The sequence below is a fragment of the Primulina huaijiensis genome, chromosome 7 (genome assembly GCF_012295235.1).
Source record: "Primulina huaijiensis isolate GDHJ02 chromosome 7, ASM1229523v2, whole genome shotgun sequence".
Lineage (NCBI taxonomy): Eukaryota > Viridiplantae > Streptophyta > Magnoliopsida > Lamiales > Gesneriaceae > Primulina > Primulina huaijiensis.
The window spans coordinates 16,035,824-16,052,659 of record NC_133312.1 but is presented as its reverse complement, the minus strand read 5'-3'; the positions used below and the strand labels follow the sequence as shown (position 1 = coordinate 16,052,659).

Below are 16,836 nucleotides of genomic sequence, written 5' to 3'. Positions count from 1 at the left end.
ATGATTTGCCTTTTGAAAGAATTTGTTCTATGAGATGGAAAAAACTTTTTCAAAAATTGTTGTTGCAATTCATCCCAAGTTCGAATGGATCCCGATCTAAGATTTTGTAGCCAAGTTTTAGCTTTATCTTTTAAAGAAAAAGGAAAAAGCTTAAGTCGAATGGTGTTCATGCTACAATTTAGATCATTATATGTATTGCACACTTCTTCAAACTCTCGTAAATGCATGTATGGATTTTCAGAATCTAAGCCATGAAAGTTGGGTAAAAGTTGGATAATACCAGGCTTAAAATTGAAATGAGATGCATCAGGGGGAAAAACTAGACATGAAGGTGCACTAGTACGTGTAGGATTCATGTGATCTCTAAGTGTTCTTCGTCTATCATGATCATGTTGAGATTGAATTTCATCTTCATTTTCTTGGATGGGTTCTTCCGCCATGTTTTGTAAAAATAAAGGGTTATTTCGAATGAGTCGACCACTAAGTGTACGTGACCAAATAATGCTCATGCAAATGCAAATGCAAAAGAATAAAAACACACAAAAGCAATAAAAATTCAAATAAAGAAAAATAAACTATAAACAAAATTAAATAGACTTGAAATTAAATTATACTTCCCCGGCAACGGCGCCAAAAACTTGTTGTCACTTTGATTGTTGCACTCCCAAGAGCAGGTTGTCCACAAGTAGTATAATTCGGTGAGTCCGATATCGTATCCACAGGGAAGCTAAGGTAATTACAAGTCCACTACAATGTCTTTTTGTTTTGTTTTTGTTTTTGTTTCTTTTTAATTTTAATTGTTTGAATCTTTAATGGGTAAATTTTAATTGTTCAAATTTTAATTTAAGTAGTTGAGATTAAAGGATCCACTCTTGGTATTTTAATAAAGTTAACATTAACGAACAATATTGAAATCCACTTAATAAAATGGTTCCAATATATTAAATAATCATATTTATATTATGTTATAAATTATTATCTTATAAGTATATAATATATACCAAAACTTATAAATGTGGTCAAGTATTTATTGTGCTATATATATTTGTAAACACTAAATCAAGGTTCCCACTTTAAATGGTTGGTAAAACCAAACAAACATTTAAATGGTACCAATAAATTAATACTATGATATATTCATATATAATAAATCAAGGAATCCAAGTTAAATGGTTGGTAAAACCAAACTAACATTTAAATGGTTCCAAGAATTTAATATTATAATATATTTATATATAATAAATCAAGGCATCCACTTTAAATGGTTGGTAATACCAAACTAACATTTAAATGGTTCCAAGAATTTAGTGTAACATATAGCAACAATAAATCAAAACTCCCACTTATAAGTAGGGTATAAAAATGCTTAAAGAAATAAATATAACATAAACAATAAATAATGATTAAATAATATAAAACATAGATTCTTACCTTTTAATAACCTTATTATCATGCCAAGAGTTTCACCTTATCATCTCAACTTTAGGAAGTTAGCTATTCATTATTCAAAGTGTAAAACTTTGAATATGAAATTAACATGCTAATTGTATTTAAATGAAGAAATAAAGGAAAAATATAGAGAGAAATATTATGAACTCAAAGGTTTGTTCATAGAATGAGGGATATCTCAATACATTACAATGCACCCCTATTTATAGCCAAATTTGGGGAGACAACCACAAATAAAATATTATTTTTTTACACATAAGTCTTCATTGGTGTTCCAAGATATTATATTATATTACACATCACTTTTGAAAATCTTTTTCTCCGAATTTGCTTCTTCACATAAAAAGAAACATGTGGATAATTGAGTTGTCTAGTTGTGGTATTTTTTTCAAACCATTTGACCAAGTAATTTGAGAGATATGGTCAAAATACTAGAGCATGGTAAAACTGTCACTCCTTTGGTAACTTTATTTGTTGCTTAATTTGATCCCAATTGTGAGAGGATTTTTATCTCATGCTTGTCAACAATATTGTAGATATTATAATCAACTTTCTACAGGTCCAAGAATCATCTTAATCCCATTTGCAACGCAAGTTTATTCTTGTTTTATCGAACCTGTAAAAAATAGTAAAAACTTGTAATTACACAACAACTTATATTTTATACAATTTATTATAAAACATTTAATATTTAAACATTTAATAAAACAAAAACTATATATTTATATTATAAAACATTTAATTAATGTACAATTTTTATGTTTATCAATCACTGTTATAAAAAATGAAAAGGGAGAATTATTACAAGCTAGAATTCAATCTAGTTGGCGTATGTGTATTGATTATAGAAAATTAAATGATGCAACTAGAAAAGATCATTTCACACTACCATTTTTAGATCAAATTCTAGAAAAAGTCGCAGGTAATTTTTATTACTGTTTTCTTGATGGGTATTCGGGGTATTATCAAATACCTATATCATTAGAAAATCAAGAAAAAAATGCTTTCACTTGTCCTTTTGGAACTTTTGCATTCAAAAGAATGTCATTTGGTTTATGTAATGCTCCGGCCACTTTTCAAAGATGCATGTTAAGTATTTTCAGTAATATGATTGAAAAATTTGTAGAAGTTTTTATGGATGATATAACTGTTTTTGGAAACTCATTTGAAAATTGTCTTAAAAACATAGAAGAAGTATTAAAAAGATGTGCAGAAAAAAATCTTGTTTTAAATTGGGGAAAATTGTCATTATATGGTTAAATCTGGGATTGTTTTAGGACATGTGATATCTGAAAAAAGAATTGAAGTTGATAAAGCGAAAGTTGATGTTATTGCTAATTTAACATCACCAAAAACGGTCAAAGAAGTTCGATCATTCTTGGGTCATGCAGGATTTTATAGAAGGTTTATAAAAAATTTCAACATAATATCTAAATCAATTTCAAATCTTTTAACAAAAGATACAAAATTCGAATGGACTCAAAAATGTGAAAATGCTTTTAAAAAAATAATTAATCTTTTAATTATATCACCTATTTTACAACCTCCGGATTGGTCTTTACCATTTGAATTAATGTGTGATGCAAGTGATTATGCTATAGGAGTTGTGTTAGGACAAAGAAAAGAAAGAAAACCTTATGCAATCTATTATGCTAGTAACCTTAAATAGTGCCTAAATAAATTATTCAACTACTGAAAAAGAATTACTTTCAGTAGTATTTGCATTAGATAAGTTTCGATCTTATTTAATTGGTTCTACTACTATTGTTTACACAAATCATTCTGCCGTAAAATATTTATCACATAAACAAGATGCTAAGCCAAGATTAAACGGTTGATCTTATTGTTACAAGAATTTTATAATATAATTAAAGATAAAAAAGAAAAAAAATATAGTAGCCGATCATTTATCTAGAATAATGACTGAATCATCTCATAATGAAAAACCAATAAATGAAAATTTTCCAGATGATCAGTTGTTTTATGCTACTATTATGCTATGGTTGGCTAACATTGTAAATTTTCTTGTGACAAATAAAATGCCTTTCCATTGGAATTCACATGATAAGAATAAAATCTTGATAGAAGTTAAAAAATTTTATTGGGATGATCCTTACTTGTATAAGTATTGTCCTGGCCAAATTTTTCGACGATGCATACCCGACAATGAAGTAAGTAATGTTATTAAATTTTGTCATTCTGAAGCATGTGGAGGTCATTTTTCATCCAATAAAACAGCTACAAAAATCTTACGATGTGGATTTTATTTGCGGTCTTTATTCAAAGATACGCATTTATTTTTCAAATCTTGTGAAAACTGTCAGAAGATGGAATCAATTTCAAAACGAAACATGATGTCTTTAAATCCAATCATAATTATTGAAATACTTGATAGTTGGGGGATAGATTTTATGGGTCCATTTCCATTATCTTTTGGATTTACCTACAATTTAGTCACTATTGATTATGTTTCAAAATAGATTGAAGCAGTTGCATGTAGAAGTAATTATCATAAAGTTGTTATAAAATTTTTGAAAGAAAATATTTTTAGCCTGTTTGAGCAATAATTAGTTATGTGAGGAGTCATTTTATAAATAAATCATTTTCTTCTTTATTAAGAAAATATGGCATTACACATAAAGTTTCTACCCCATATCATCCTCAAAGTAATGATCAAGTTGAACTTGCAAATAGAGAAATAAAACAAATTTTAGAAAAAACAGTTAATTCAAATCAAAAAGATTGGTCTTTAAGATTAACTGATGCATTATGGGCATATAGAACTGCATTTAAAACATCATTAGAGATGTCACCATATAGGTTAGTTTAATGTAAGCATTGTCATTTACCGATTGAACTTTAACATAAAGATTATTGGGCAATTAAAGCATTTAATATTAATTTAGATGACGCATCTAAATTAAGTAAATTGCAATTAAATAAACTTGAAGAATTAAGAAATGATGCATATGAAAATTCAAAGATTTATAAAGATAAAATTAAAGCCTTTCATGATAAAAATATTATGAGAAAGTCATTTGAAATTGGACAAAAAGTTTTACTTTATAATTCTCGTTTGCATTTATTTCCAGGAAAACTAAGATCGAGCTGGTCAGGACCATTTATAGTTAAATTTGTTTATCCTCATGGTGCTGTTGATATTGAAAATCCTCAAAATAATGACGTGTTTAAAGTTAATGAGCAAAGACTTAAGCCTTTTATAGAAAATAAAATTTTGAATTATGAGTTTATGCCTTTATATGATCCACAATAGTTGTTTGATATTTTCATTTTTTTTTTCAGATTCTAATTCATTTCCCGGTTAAGTGGCGGATAACGGTACTCCGTGACTGTTTAAGTCGGTTTCTTCAGTTTCTCCAAAATAATTGAAATATATAATAATAATAATAATAATAATAATAATAATAATAATAATAATAATAATAATAATAATAATAATAATAATATGGATGCGTGTATTGTGAATCTTCGTAAATATTTTTCTTGTTTACCTGATAATGCGTTGAAAAAAATTTATAAAGCTAGATGTGAGCGACTAAGGTTGATAATGACATATGGCATACCGAATGATATCCGTTTGATAATTGAAGCAAAAGTCCAATTGGTTGGGGAAGCAAGTGAAATAATAATAAGACATATGCCAGGATTTGATAAAAGTACATATGCCAAAAAGCGAAGAGCTAAACGTATAGGTGGATGTCATAAATGTGGAAGGTGGACTTGTAAGGGGAAATGCAAAAATGTTGGAATGACATCAATGAATAGAGAAGATAAAATTTTATTCATTAAGAATGGTCTGAGTAAAGAGCATTTGGATGATTTTTTAGAGGTTCTTGATACGCATTCTAGTAGGTACGCTTATTTTCTTTTAATAATAATAATTTCCTATTCAAATATTGACTTTTGGCATGTTACGCTTATAAATTCATATGCTGTGATCTAACAATTACAGAAAACATATTTCTCAACATGTCAACATCCACGGTAAGTAAAATCAAAAATATTTGTGTATTTTGTGGATCTAGTGCAGGAAAAGATTCAATTTATGAAGAAGTAACAGAAAAGCTTGGAATAACTCTTGCTAAAAAAAGATTCATTTGGTATATGGTGGTGGTGAAGTTGGTCTCATGGGAAAAGTTGCAAAAGCTGCGCATACAAGCGGAAGTGAAATCTTAGGCATTATTTCGATTACTTTAGCCAATCTTACAGGACCAACAATAGGAGAAGAAATGAAAGTGGATAATATATATGAATGAATTACTCAAATGATTGAACATTCAAATGCTTTCATTGCCTTGCCAGGAGGTTTCGGTACTTTGGAGGAAATATTTCATACTGTTTGTTGGGCACAATTGAATATCCACAATAAGTCAATTGGTTTGTTAAATGTTAACAATTATTATGATAAATTGTTATCGTTTCTTGATGATGCTGTGGAACAGGGATTTATTTCATTAGCTTCACGAAGGATGTTAGTTTCTGCTACAAGTGAAGGTGAACTTATTGATTTACTGCAAGGATTTAGTCATGCACCAGATCCATTCTTATCTCAACTTAATTGGCCAACATCCAAGAGTAAGAAAAGAAATTTCATGTGATGCTAAACTTGTGATTCAACGGTATGTTTTAATGTTTTTTTAAGGTATGAATAATCTCCTCTTCTTCTTCTCCTCTTAGTTTTTTTATATATGAAAATTAAAATATATACATATATATAGTAGTAATAATAATAAATTTTAGTTCAATGTCGAGTAAGGTGTCAGTAAAATGCACCTGATACGCATTAGTTAATAATTATTAGTNAAAAGATATGGTTTGTATGGTTGTTAATATGTATAATTGAAAGAATTCTTTTTGTAAAAGTGTAATATATACTCACACATCTTTTGTAAGTAAGTGGTGAGAAATGAGAAAATAATTAATAAATTTTTATTGATTATTAAAAAATGGTTAATTACAAGAATATGACTCCCCTGAAAAAAAAAATTATTTATTTAAAAAAAGTAAATAAATAACGGGCTGCAAAGTTCTTTGTTCATTGTAATTTTTTTTCTAGATTTGATTGATGTACTATCAATGTATTAAAAAAAATAAAAAAATAAAATATATATATATATAAAAAAAGATAAATAAAAAATTAAAAGATTTGTTTTTTTTTTTTGATAAGTTTCAAAGGTAGTCGGATGTATCCGTTGTATAAATGTTTATAGACCTTTATGGTAGAATGTTTGGATAAAAAATTTTAATGTTATTGTAAAATTTTGCAGTCACGTTATTTAAAAAAAAGATAAAAAAAAAAAGAAAAAAAAGGGAGATTTTATTCTTTGTAAATTTTCCTATTTTGTTTTAAATATTAGTTTATTACTAAAGGACTAGTAATAAGATAGTGTGGGGGTGTGATGAAACTTAAAATTAATAATTTATTATATGTTAAAACCTGTATTTTAAAATTTTAAGTTTTATTAAAATTATAAAATTATGTTATTTTAGTATTATTTGTTTATATTTAAATGTCTTACTAAATATGTTTTATTTTCAGATTTTCTACGTGTTGGTAAAATAATGATAACTCAAGTTACAAAATTCAAATTGAGGTGATTCAAACATTTCTGGAATCCTTGAGAAACTATCTACAATTTTGCAGAAGACATGATTGCCTAAAAAGTTTATTAAAATGATCAAATTGTGCAAATCAAGAGGAGGACAGATTTACTTTTACTATGACCAGCTTATAGGAAAAAAATCATAAAAAATTCAATATTTAACCAAATGAGGTTAACGGTTATTTTCAAGGTAAATCCAACATATTCATCTATATTTTGATGAAAGTACGTATCATATGTTATGAGGTACATTACACAATAAATCGGGTATACATGTGTTAAAATCAGATATACATGTACATAAATCGAGTACTCAAATAGAAGATGTATAAAATTCATGAAATTGACATATAACACGAATTTGAGTACTCGATTAATGTACATGTATACCTGATTTTAACACATGTATACCCGATTTATTGTGAATTATGCTCTATTTTTTAAAATATATGCTCAATCAGACATCTTAAGGTCTTCGGAATTGACATAATAACAACTTCATCGGATAATGACTTGGTGATCCTAGTATGAATAGATGAACTACTCTACTTTGTACTCGATTCATGTGTTCATTGTAATCAATTTAAGCGTACATTGTACTCAATATATATGTACATTGTAATCAATTCATGTGTGTATTGTGCTCAATTTGTTTGTACATTGTCCTCGATTAGTTAAATATTATTGTGTGTTTACTAATGTATGACTAAATATTATATTAGTTAGATATACTCGATTATTTAACATTTGTACTCATAGTTACACATAATATACCCAATAAAGCAATTTTTGTACTCAATTTTCTCTTCTAAATTGATATGTACCATTTAAAATACCACGTAAACCAAAATCTGAAAAGTGAACAAATGATAAACCAAACTTTCCCAGAAACAAATATATTTTAACGGAAATAGATATTGAAGTGCGTAACAGTTAACACAAACACGATAATAATCAATTGGTGTGTCTTCATTACATAATTTAAACCAACAATTAAACATAAACTTGAAATGTTCAAACTCCAGTACTACTGTAACTTCTTAACCATCAGAATAGTGAGGAGTAATTAATTACTCAAACTTGTTTTTCAACAATCCATTTTCATCAGATAATATTGTGGCGGCAAAACGTGCTCAATAAGTGTCCATCTTCACATCCTGTGCATAGCTCCAGATCTCATCTGTGTCACGGGCTAGACACTCCAACCACATGCATGCATAGACGCCACAATCGAGGGTTGCACCTTGTTGACGACAGGGTTCTCTTAACACTGGCTCACTTAAAAGGTCGAATCCCCATAAGTGACGTATGGAACCAGCCAAAAACTTTGTTTGCAACAAACAATACTTTCAAAATTTAATCTTAATTTGTATTTACATAAACTTTGAACATTTCAAAGTAAACTTACATAAACTTTGGCTTTCCCAACTGAGAATGGATCATGCATGGATTTCCACAGTTTAAATATCCTTTCATCTCTTTTGTAAATATCTGCATCTTCTAAATAATTCTCCAGTCAGTTCCTGCAGTCTAGCCATCGTGAAAGATGTTGTCAGTGAAAGAAAAGCTCCATAATCATCCCGACGTACCATCGATCTTTTCTCATGTTGTTCCAATTTCGTAAGAACTTCTTTCTACACATTCAAGAACACATATACTCATTTATCTTAATATAGTAAAACGGAAAAAAAAAACGCAAAACTCGGACTACTACGAACCTGCACCATTGTGTCCATGCAATAAATCTCAAATCCATGCTGCAAACTTTGTTTTTGCATAATTCTTATGTAAACATTAATTATCTCAGACTCAACATGATCACCAAAAAGAAAATGACATAATATCGGTCCACTTAAACTCATAACCGTATCTTGCCAAACGACAACACTACAAAATAGAAAATTCAATTTCATTAAAAAAATTAGGACACATTATTACGAAAATAAGAAGAAGAAACATACGAAATATCAACGTACTCCAACTCTTTTCTAGCAAGAAATTTTGTCGACAATTTTCTCTCTTCATCATCAGCTTCGTCATGTCCACGGAAATCTGATCTACCTTGAAACTCATCCATGGCAACCTTGCCAGGAGTATTGCCTTTCTTCTCAACGTCTATAACTTCTTGTCCAAAAGCGGCGATATATTCAGCAATATAACAGAAAATCCAAACATCAATAACAACAATAGTACTGAAAAACAGAAAAACTAAATTAAACTTAATACAATCGATTTGTAAATAATTGACACTTCATTTACCTGTTTTGTCACCTTCCTCTTACGTCTTGGTGTTGAGCTAGGTGGAGTCACAAACATGGAACCTTTTTTTTTCTTCACACGATCATCCCTAGCCCTCACATGATCCGCAATTGAAGATTGATAAATAGTTTTCTTCTCCACTTCAGAAGTAGCAACAAAACTACCACCAATGCTCTCATCAGCCGTCTCATTCAAAGAATGAGATTCATCTAACTCTTTCTTTTCTTTAGCCAAATCATAAACAACTGCATTTACCACTACGTCAACAGAATTACCAAAGTTAGCTCTTGCATCATATGGTGACTCAAAAGTCATCTTTTCTTCTGTTTTATCAACCTTTTCCTTAGATTCAATAACATTGTCACGTTTATCCGCCACAGACCTTTTTCCCTTCATTCTACGTCAAACCTTTTCACCCTCTAATTCAGCACATCTTTTTCTCAGTATCTTTAAATCATTCATTTTTTTCATGACAAGTTTCTCAAAACGTTTTACTTCATATCTATTTGTTTCTTGGTTTAAAACAAGATTCATGTCCACTAACAGTACTTCTCCTCCTCAAAAAATGGATGTATTGACAGAACCTATTCACAAATAAAAATAAATACAACTGTCAATCAACTAAACATTAATTTTGCACAACTAGATTAATAAACTAAAATAATTATAAGTACCTGAGTTGAATCTATGCGTTTCAACAATGTTTCAGTGCCAGCTGCATTTATTGGGATCTTGCTTTTCCCCCAACAAAACAACCAAGGGTACACATTTAAACCACGCCTTACTCTTAAAACTGGGACTGTCTCATATAACCAAGCCTAAAACAAAAAATAAAATAAAAATTAATGACAAATATTAAGATCATAATTAGTAAAGCTGAATACTCACCATCAATCCAACCGTGCATCCATCAACATAAAGTTTTTTCCCGATCTGACATATTTCTCGTATAAAAATCGGAAGGCAGCATCTCCCCAAGCATATTTAAAAAATATCGTAAGATCATCAAGATAAGGAAATATAAATCCAGGAGTGATATAATTGCCCGTGGGAAATATTATGCAGTTGAAAATGAACAAAATGAAAGTTCTCACAAAATCATCAATATCACATTCATCGTCACTTCTTGCAAGGAAAATCAATTTTTCATAAATGGCTATTCGGTTGGCATTGGTGATCTTGCCGTCAAAATGACGTGTCAAAAATTTGGACTCCAGTTTCAGGTCCAAGTCAACTGGTTGTCCAATGTGATGTAGGCCGAGCACAATAGATAAATCAGCTGATTTGAAAGGGATGATAATGTTATCACCAACAAAAAAAGAACACGAATCACCCTGAAATCTGTTCAGAAAATAATTGATTCGCCCACTACTAATAGCAAGGACTAGCATATCAATCCATTTGCCGAAAGGAGTATCACTTATCTGACTCATATGCTGCTCACCTAGAATTGGCTTCAATTCTCCCATCACAATTTTAAAATAAGGAGGGGAACATCGTGAAAAATATTCTTTACCACTCTTCTTCTCGTGATAATCATGAATTAGTTTGTCTTCTGCAGTAGTTTCTACATTAAAAAACATAAAACAATTATACAATAACTATTAGAAACACAATTACAAAAAAGAATAAGAAATAGAACATAATTGCATATACACAAAACAAAAAATAGCATTTAGACATGTCTATTTGATCAACAAATCTAGCCATGGTATTAGACGCAAAAAATTTAATTGCACTGTGTAACGCCCCGAAAATTTAAAGGTCCACGTAAACCACATGCATGCAATTAGTAAATTCTCGTGTATTTTAATTAAATATTTTAATTGCATGCATGAATTAATTTTGTTGTGCTTACTTGCATGTTTAAAATATATTTTTCTACATGATTGCATTAAAATGTATTTTTAAAAGATATTCGAGTTGCGATCGATGAACGAAGACCGAGGGCTGAAAAAAAATAGAAAATATTTTTATTAAATAATTATTTTTAATTATTTAAAATATGGTTGATGCATTTTAGTATTTTTTGAAAATAAAGGGTTTTGAGATAATTTAATACGCCGGGACGTAAATTTTATCAGTGTTGGTTTTTCAACAAAAATACGAACTTTTTGACAACCCGGCTAATAAATTCACAAACTTATTTAAGCAAAATTATTTTTAATATTTTATTAAGTACTAATGGGCTTAATGGGCCTAATTAATCTTGTTAGTGGGCTTAAGTTATCATTAGTACTTTAATTGATATTTAAAGTGCAATCCACCCCATATTTTGACGCACAACTTCACGCCTCACCTCTTTAAAAATCTGAAAACTCTTTCTCAAAACATCACATGGCACACACCTCTAAATTCACGAGAAATTTGCAAAATTTCAAAGGAAAATTCAGCCAAGGGTTCGTGTCATCGTTCTTCGCAATCGTCAACGTAAATTCGTGCGTAAATTACGCAAAGGCACGCCATAATTCTTCCTTTTCTCATCTTTCACACCATAGTAATTATTTAAAATTGTTTTGCATGAAAAACATGGCACACAAGATGGAATTTTCGTAACTACATGCATAGGTGTCTTAAACTTGTGTTTTTGCTTCCCAAAATCATGTTTTTATATTGTATAAGGGGCTGCCATGATTAGGACTTGGTTAAGGATGATTTTCATGAAATTTAAAGGCCTAGAACTCACACAAAATCGCAGCAAACAAGGAACAAACAAGCTGGAACCGTGGGATGGGTTTAGACAATAAGGGGCGCCGTGAGTTGTGTGTCTTCATGGGTGTGGTTTGATGCATGAGGCTTAGGGGCTCGACCAGGTCTTGAGGAGGGTTCGGTTGGGACGTGGCTAGGTCCTAGGAAGAGTCCTAGAATGGCTAGGACTCGTGGTTCAGGCGGGGGAAGAGTCCACGAAAGCTAGGACTCTTCCCAAGCAATTCACGCGCGCAGGAGTTCAGGAAGAAGAGGGGCTCACGGTTCAGGGTGGGCGCTGGCTAGGTAGTCCAGTAGGGACTAGGGACGATGGGTCAGGGGTAGGACGGGGCCTGGTGCAGCCAGGGCTCGTGGTGGCTCGAGGGAGATGAGGGCCGAAACCTTAGGAACAAGAGGAAGGTAGCGCGCAGCAGCTGGTGGATTTCAGTTGTTTCGTGCGCGAGTCTAGTGGCCTGGGCTGGTATGGGCTGGGTCTGGGCATGGTCCGGGGTGGGTTAGGGTCGGCTGGGCTCGGTGGTGGCTCGGCGGGAGGTGTCCTAGGTTGGCTAGGAGTCCTTGATTTAGCAAGGAGTCTCACGCTATGCACTTACAGAATTTGGGTTAGGTTCCAGGTGGGTTTTTGAGCGGGCCAGGCTGGGTTTTGGGCTGGGCTTGCACAGTAGGGTCCCTAGATGGGTTGGCTAGGTTTTGGTTCGAGGCGGCTCGGGCGTGGCTCGAGTAAATTAGGAGATGGCTCGGTACGTTCGTCAAAGGGTCAAAAACGAAAATTAAAGAAGGAAAAATTGATCCAAGGGTCCACGGGGGTGGCTAATGACTTGGAAGGGTAGAATAAATACTAAAAATGTTATGTTAAAAATTTGGGATCAAAATAATGAGTTTTGAGAATTTTTCGGGATTTATTCGCCGTACGAAACGCTAATTAACGAGTTAATCGAAAAGTCTAGTTTTAGGCTTTATAAAATTATGAAAAATTAGGTTTAAGCTTAAATAATTATTATAAGTCTAAGTTTTTAATTTGGGAATTTTATATTAAGGTTTGGTTTAATTCGGGATTAAAACGCATTAATACGTCACATTTAATGATTAATTTAAAAGTCCTCGTTTTAGGCTAAATAAAAATATGAGAAAATTAATGTAGGCTTAAATAATTATTTGGGACATGTTAGAGTTAACAGGATTAAGAACATGTCAAAAACGTGAAATTTTACGTCTAGGGGTAAAACGGTCTTTTCGCACCTAAAAATTAGTAAACGTCATGGCAATGCCCTGAATGTTGTTTTATGTGCTAATATGATTATTTTCTATAGTTATGGGTGCTTATGGAATTCTAAATGTTAAAATGATATTTTAAACGTTTATGGGATTTTATAAGTTAAAATGATATTTTAAATGTTTAGGGAATTTTATATGTTTATGATTTAAAATGTCAAAATGTTATTTTAAATATTTTGAGGTTAAAATGATTATTTTTAAATGTTTATGAAATGTTCATGATTAAATTATGATTTTTAAATGTCTATAGGATTTTTATGATTTAAGGTTGACATTTAAAAGACATGTTGTATGCTTGGTTTCAAAAATAAAAATGATATTATATGGATGATTTTTATAAGTGATGAAAATGTAAAATGTTGAAGGAGGTGAAGTGATTGTGACTAATTCGTTAATAATGGCGATGTCGTGAGGGTGATGGTCCCAGTGGGAGCCCGACGATCGTGTTTCCATTATTGCGAATATGAGGTTATGAGGTTTGAGGAAGAATGGGAATATCGTGAGGGGAGAAGGCCCCAGAGGGAGCCCATTTATGGGAGAAGGCCCCAGAGGGAGCCCCGACGATCGTATTTCTATTCGATCATGTTAGGCCAAGGCTCAGTTGACCGGTGAGAGCGTCGCTGATGTCCCCGCCGCCCAGTACTGTGGTTATATGTAGATGGATCCATCGATCATGTCATGTCATGTCAGGAAAGTCACAATTAACGATCTGAATTCAACAAAGGAAAAAGGAAAAATGTTTATGATCATGAAAAATGTTTTATGTTATGTTATGTTGAGGAAAAAGTAAAAGGATAAGGTTTATGTTATTCATGTCATGAAAATGTTTATGTTTAAAGTTGATGCATCATTATGAAAATGTTTTTATTTAAAGTTCATGCATCATAAAAAGGTTTACGAAAATGTTAATGTTTTAAGTTTATGCATCTTCATGAAAACGATATTTTAAGTACAAGTATTTTTCACTGTTGCATGTGATTTTATATGTATTATTTGTTATAAAGATTATGGTGTGTTGAGTCTTTAGACTCACTAGGTGTGATGGATGCAGTTTATCATGATAATGCTAATGGAGGTCTTGATGGTTGATCCGACTGGACGGATGGTGCACATGACCCGAGGACCGACGCTAGTTTCCGCATATATGTTATGATTTATTTTAAAAGATTTTATGACTTTTATCATGATCACGAGTGGTTTTTGAGAGGTTACAATATGGGCTATACTTTTCAAATGTTATTTTTAGATTTAGAAAAATGTTAGTTGGTTGTTTATTTTAAAATGATGTCAAAAATATTTTATGAAATTTTATGGTTCGGCCGAATGCTATGTGAGGTTTTAAAAAAAAAAAAAAAAATTCTAGCACATTTTGAGAAAAAGAAAGGCAGACGTTTCAGTTGGTATCAGAGCAATGGTCCTGTAAAGGGTTGTGCCACCATCAGCGCCGGAAAGATCAGTCATCAAGCCTCAAAGTTTTAAGTTTTTACATGCTTTATGTGATTTAATATGTCGTTACCCGCATAAGTACATGAATTAAATGTTTACGTCACATGTTTAGTAGCTTCATGATAATATATGTTTTATATGCTTTGAATTTTTTTACGCGATACGATATGAAATGAAAAATTATTTTTTTTCAGCGCATGTTGGATTTGTGGTGGAATTGGACTATGTTGATATTTGGGTTTTTGTAGTGACGTTCTATTTATGGGCCATAAGTTAATCGTGAATATTATGAATGCCTTTGGGAATCGTAGATTTTCTAAGAAGATATTTATGCTTCATGGTTACTAGTCGAATTAATTTTTGGGAATTAGACGTAAGGAATAATGATTTAAGGGATTGCAATGACTTGGGAGTAAGAAATGTATAAATTGGGATTTTAAGTTTTGATGAAAGGTAAGATTGATTATGAGAATTGATTTTTGGGTGAATAAGTTTAAATTATCGAAATTTATATTATTGGAAACCCGTAGAAGGAAATTAAGAATGCCAAAAACTTGTGGGATAATGGTAGGATTTTTGAAATTAAGGACCGATTAGGATAAATTTTGAGGAAATTAAGAATTAATCTTGTATTTACTAAAGAATTTGGGGACTAATTTAGCAATAAGCGATAATTGAATGGTTTAAATGGTAAGAATTTTTGATGATTTAGACTTTTAAGAATATTTGGAACCTTGGGGTATCTTGGTTATAATGTTATAAGGAATGTTAATCAAGGGTTTTTAAGAATGAATCGATATTAGGCTTAAAAATCTAAGCGTTAGCGGATGTGTTTGGGATTGTAAGCTTGAAATTTGATAAGTTGAGGAATATTTTGGGTGTAAAATAAAGAAAATAATATACGATAAGCGTGATCATCCATATTTTTATATTGGGAACTTTAAGAAACGTTGAAATTCGAGGTTATAATAGTAACAACATTAAGTCATTATGGGTTTTTTTAAGTTGCGAACTGCAAAATAAGGATTTAGAAGAAAAATTTAATTGAGATCAAGGTGACGTAAGGTAATTCTAGAAGTTAAGTTTTATCAGAGTAGCGCAACGGAAACATGGATTTTTGGAATACTAGAACTGAATCTAAACTTTGGATTATTAAGGATAAGCGAATTTCGAGGACGAAATTCAATTTAAGGGGGAAGATTGTAACGCCCCGAAAATTTAAAGGTCCACGCAAACCACATGCATGCAATTATTAAATTCCTTTGTATTTTAATTAAATGTTTTAATTGTATTAATTAATTATGTTGTACATATTGACATGTTTAAATATATTTTCTACATGGTTGCATTAAAATGTATTTTTAAAGATTATTCGAGTTGCGATCGAGGAACGGAGACCGATGGCTGAAAAATAGAAAATATTTTTCATTAAATAATTATTTTTAATTATTTAAAATATGATTGATGATTTTTCATATTTTTTGAAAATAAGAGATTTTGAGGTGATTTTATACGCCGTGACGTAATTTTTATCGGTGTTGGATTTTCAACTAAAATGCGAGCTTTTAAGCAACCCGCCATTTAATTCACGAACTTATTTTACCAAAACCATTTTTATGATTTTATTAAATTCTAATTATTACTTATAATGGGCTCGAATTAATTGGCATGATAGGCCTAGAGATTAATTAATGATTTAATTAGAGTTTACATTAAATAAATCACACAAACCCTATTCCATACACACAAAAACTCACGCCACCCTCTTTTGCAAAACAAAAACTCTTTCCCCCACCCCATATACTCACGGCACACATACACACATATTGGAAGAGGATTTTCGAAGGGTTCCAAGAGAACAAAAGCTAAGGTTTCGATCCGTTCTTCGACGTCAACGATTATTCGAGCGTATAATACGCAAAGGCACGCCATAAATCTTTCTTTTCTCATCTATCACACCATACTATTGCTTTGAATTACTTTGTATGAAAACATGATCTTTTTTTTTGAACAAATTCGTTTTTATGCATTCTTATGTGTTTAAGGTATGAATTTATGTCCCAAAATCATGTTTTATGTG

General features: G+C 31.1%; 1 long non-coding RNA gene across 2 annotated transcripts; it reads right to left on the bottom strand.

Annotated features, from left to right (window-relative positions):
- Positions 1 to 8,572: 8,572 nt before the first annotated feature.
- On the bottom strand, positions 8,573 to 9,572 carry LOC140980122 (uncharacterized). 2 transcript variants are annotated; one of them, XR_012175883.1, is made up of 3 exons: positions 9,333 to 9,572; positions 9,035 to 9,194; positions 8,573 to 8,707 (listed from the first exon to the last, which is right to left on the bottom strand). It is a non-coding gene; the product is annotated as an uncharacterized lncRNA (long non-coding RNA). The 2 variants fall into 2 exon arrangements; XR_012175884.1 differs by lacking the exon at positions 8,573 to 8,707 and adding an exon at positions 8,911 to 8,960 and having other exon boundaries at positions 9,050 to 9,194.
- Positions 9,573 to 16,836: the final 7,264 nt, after the last annotated feature.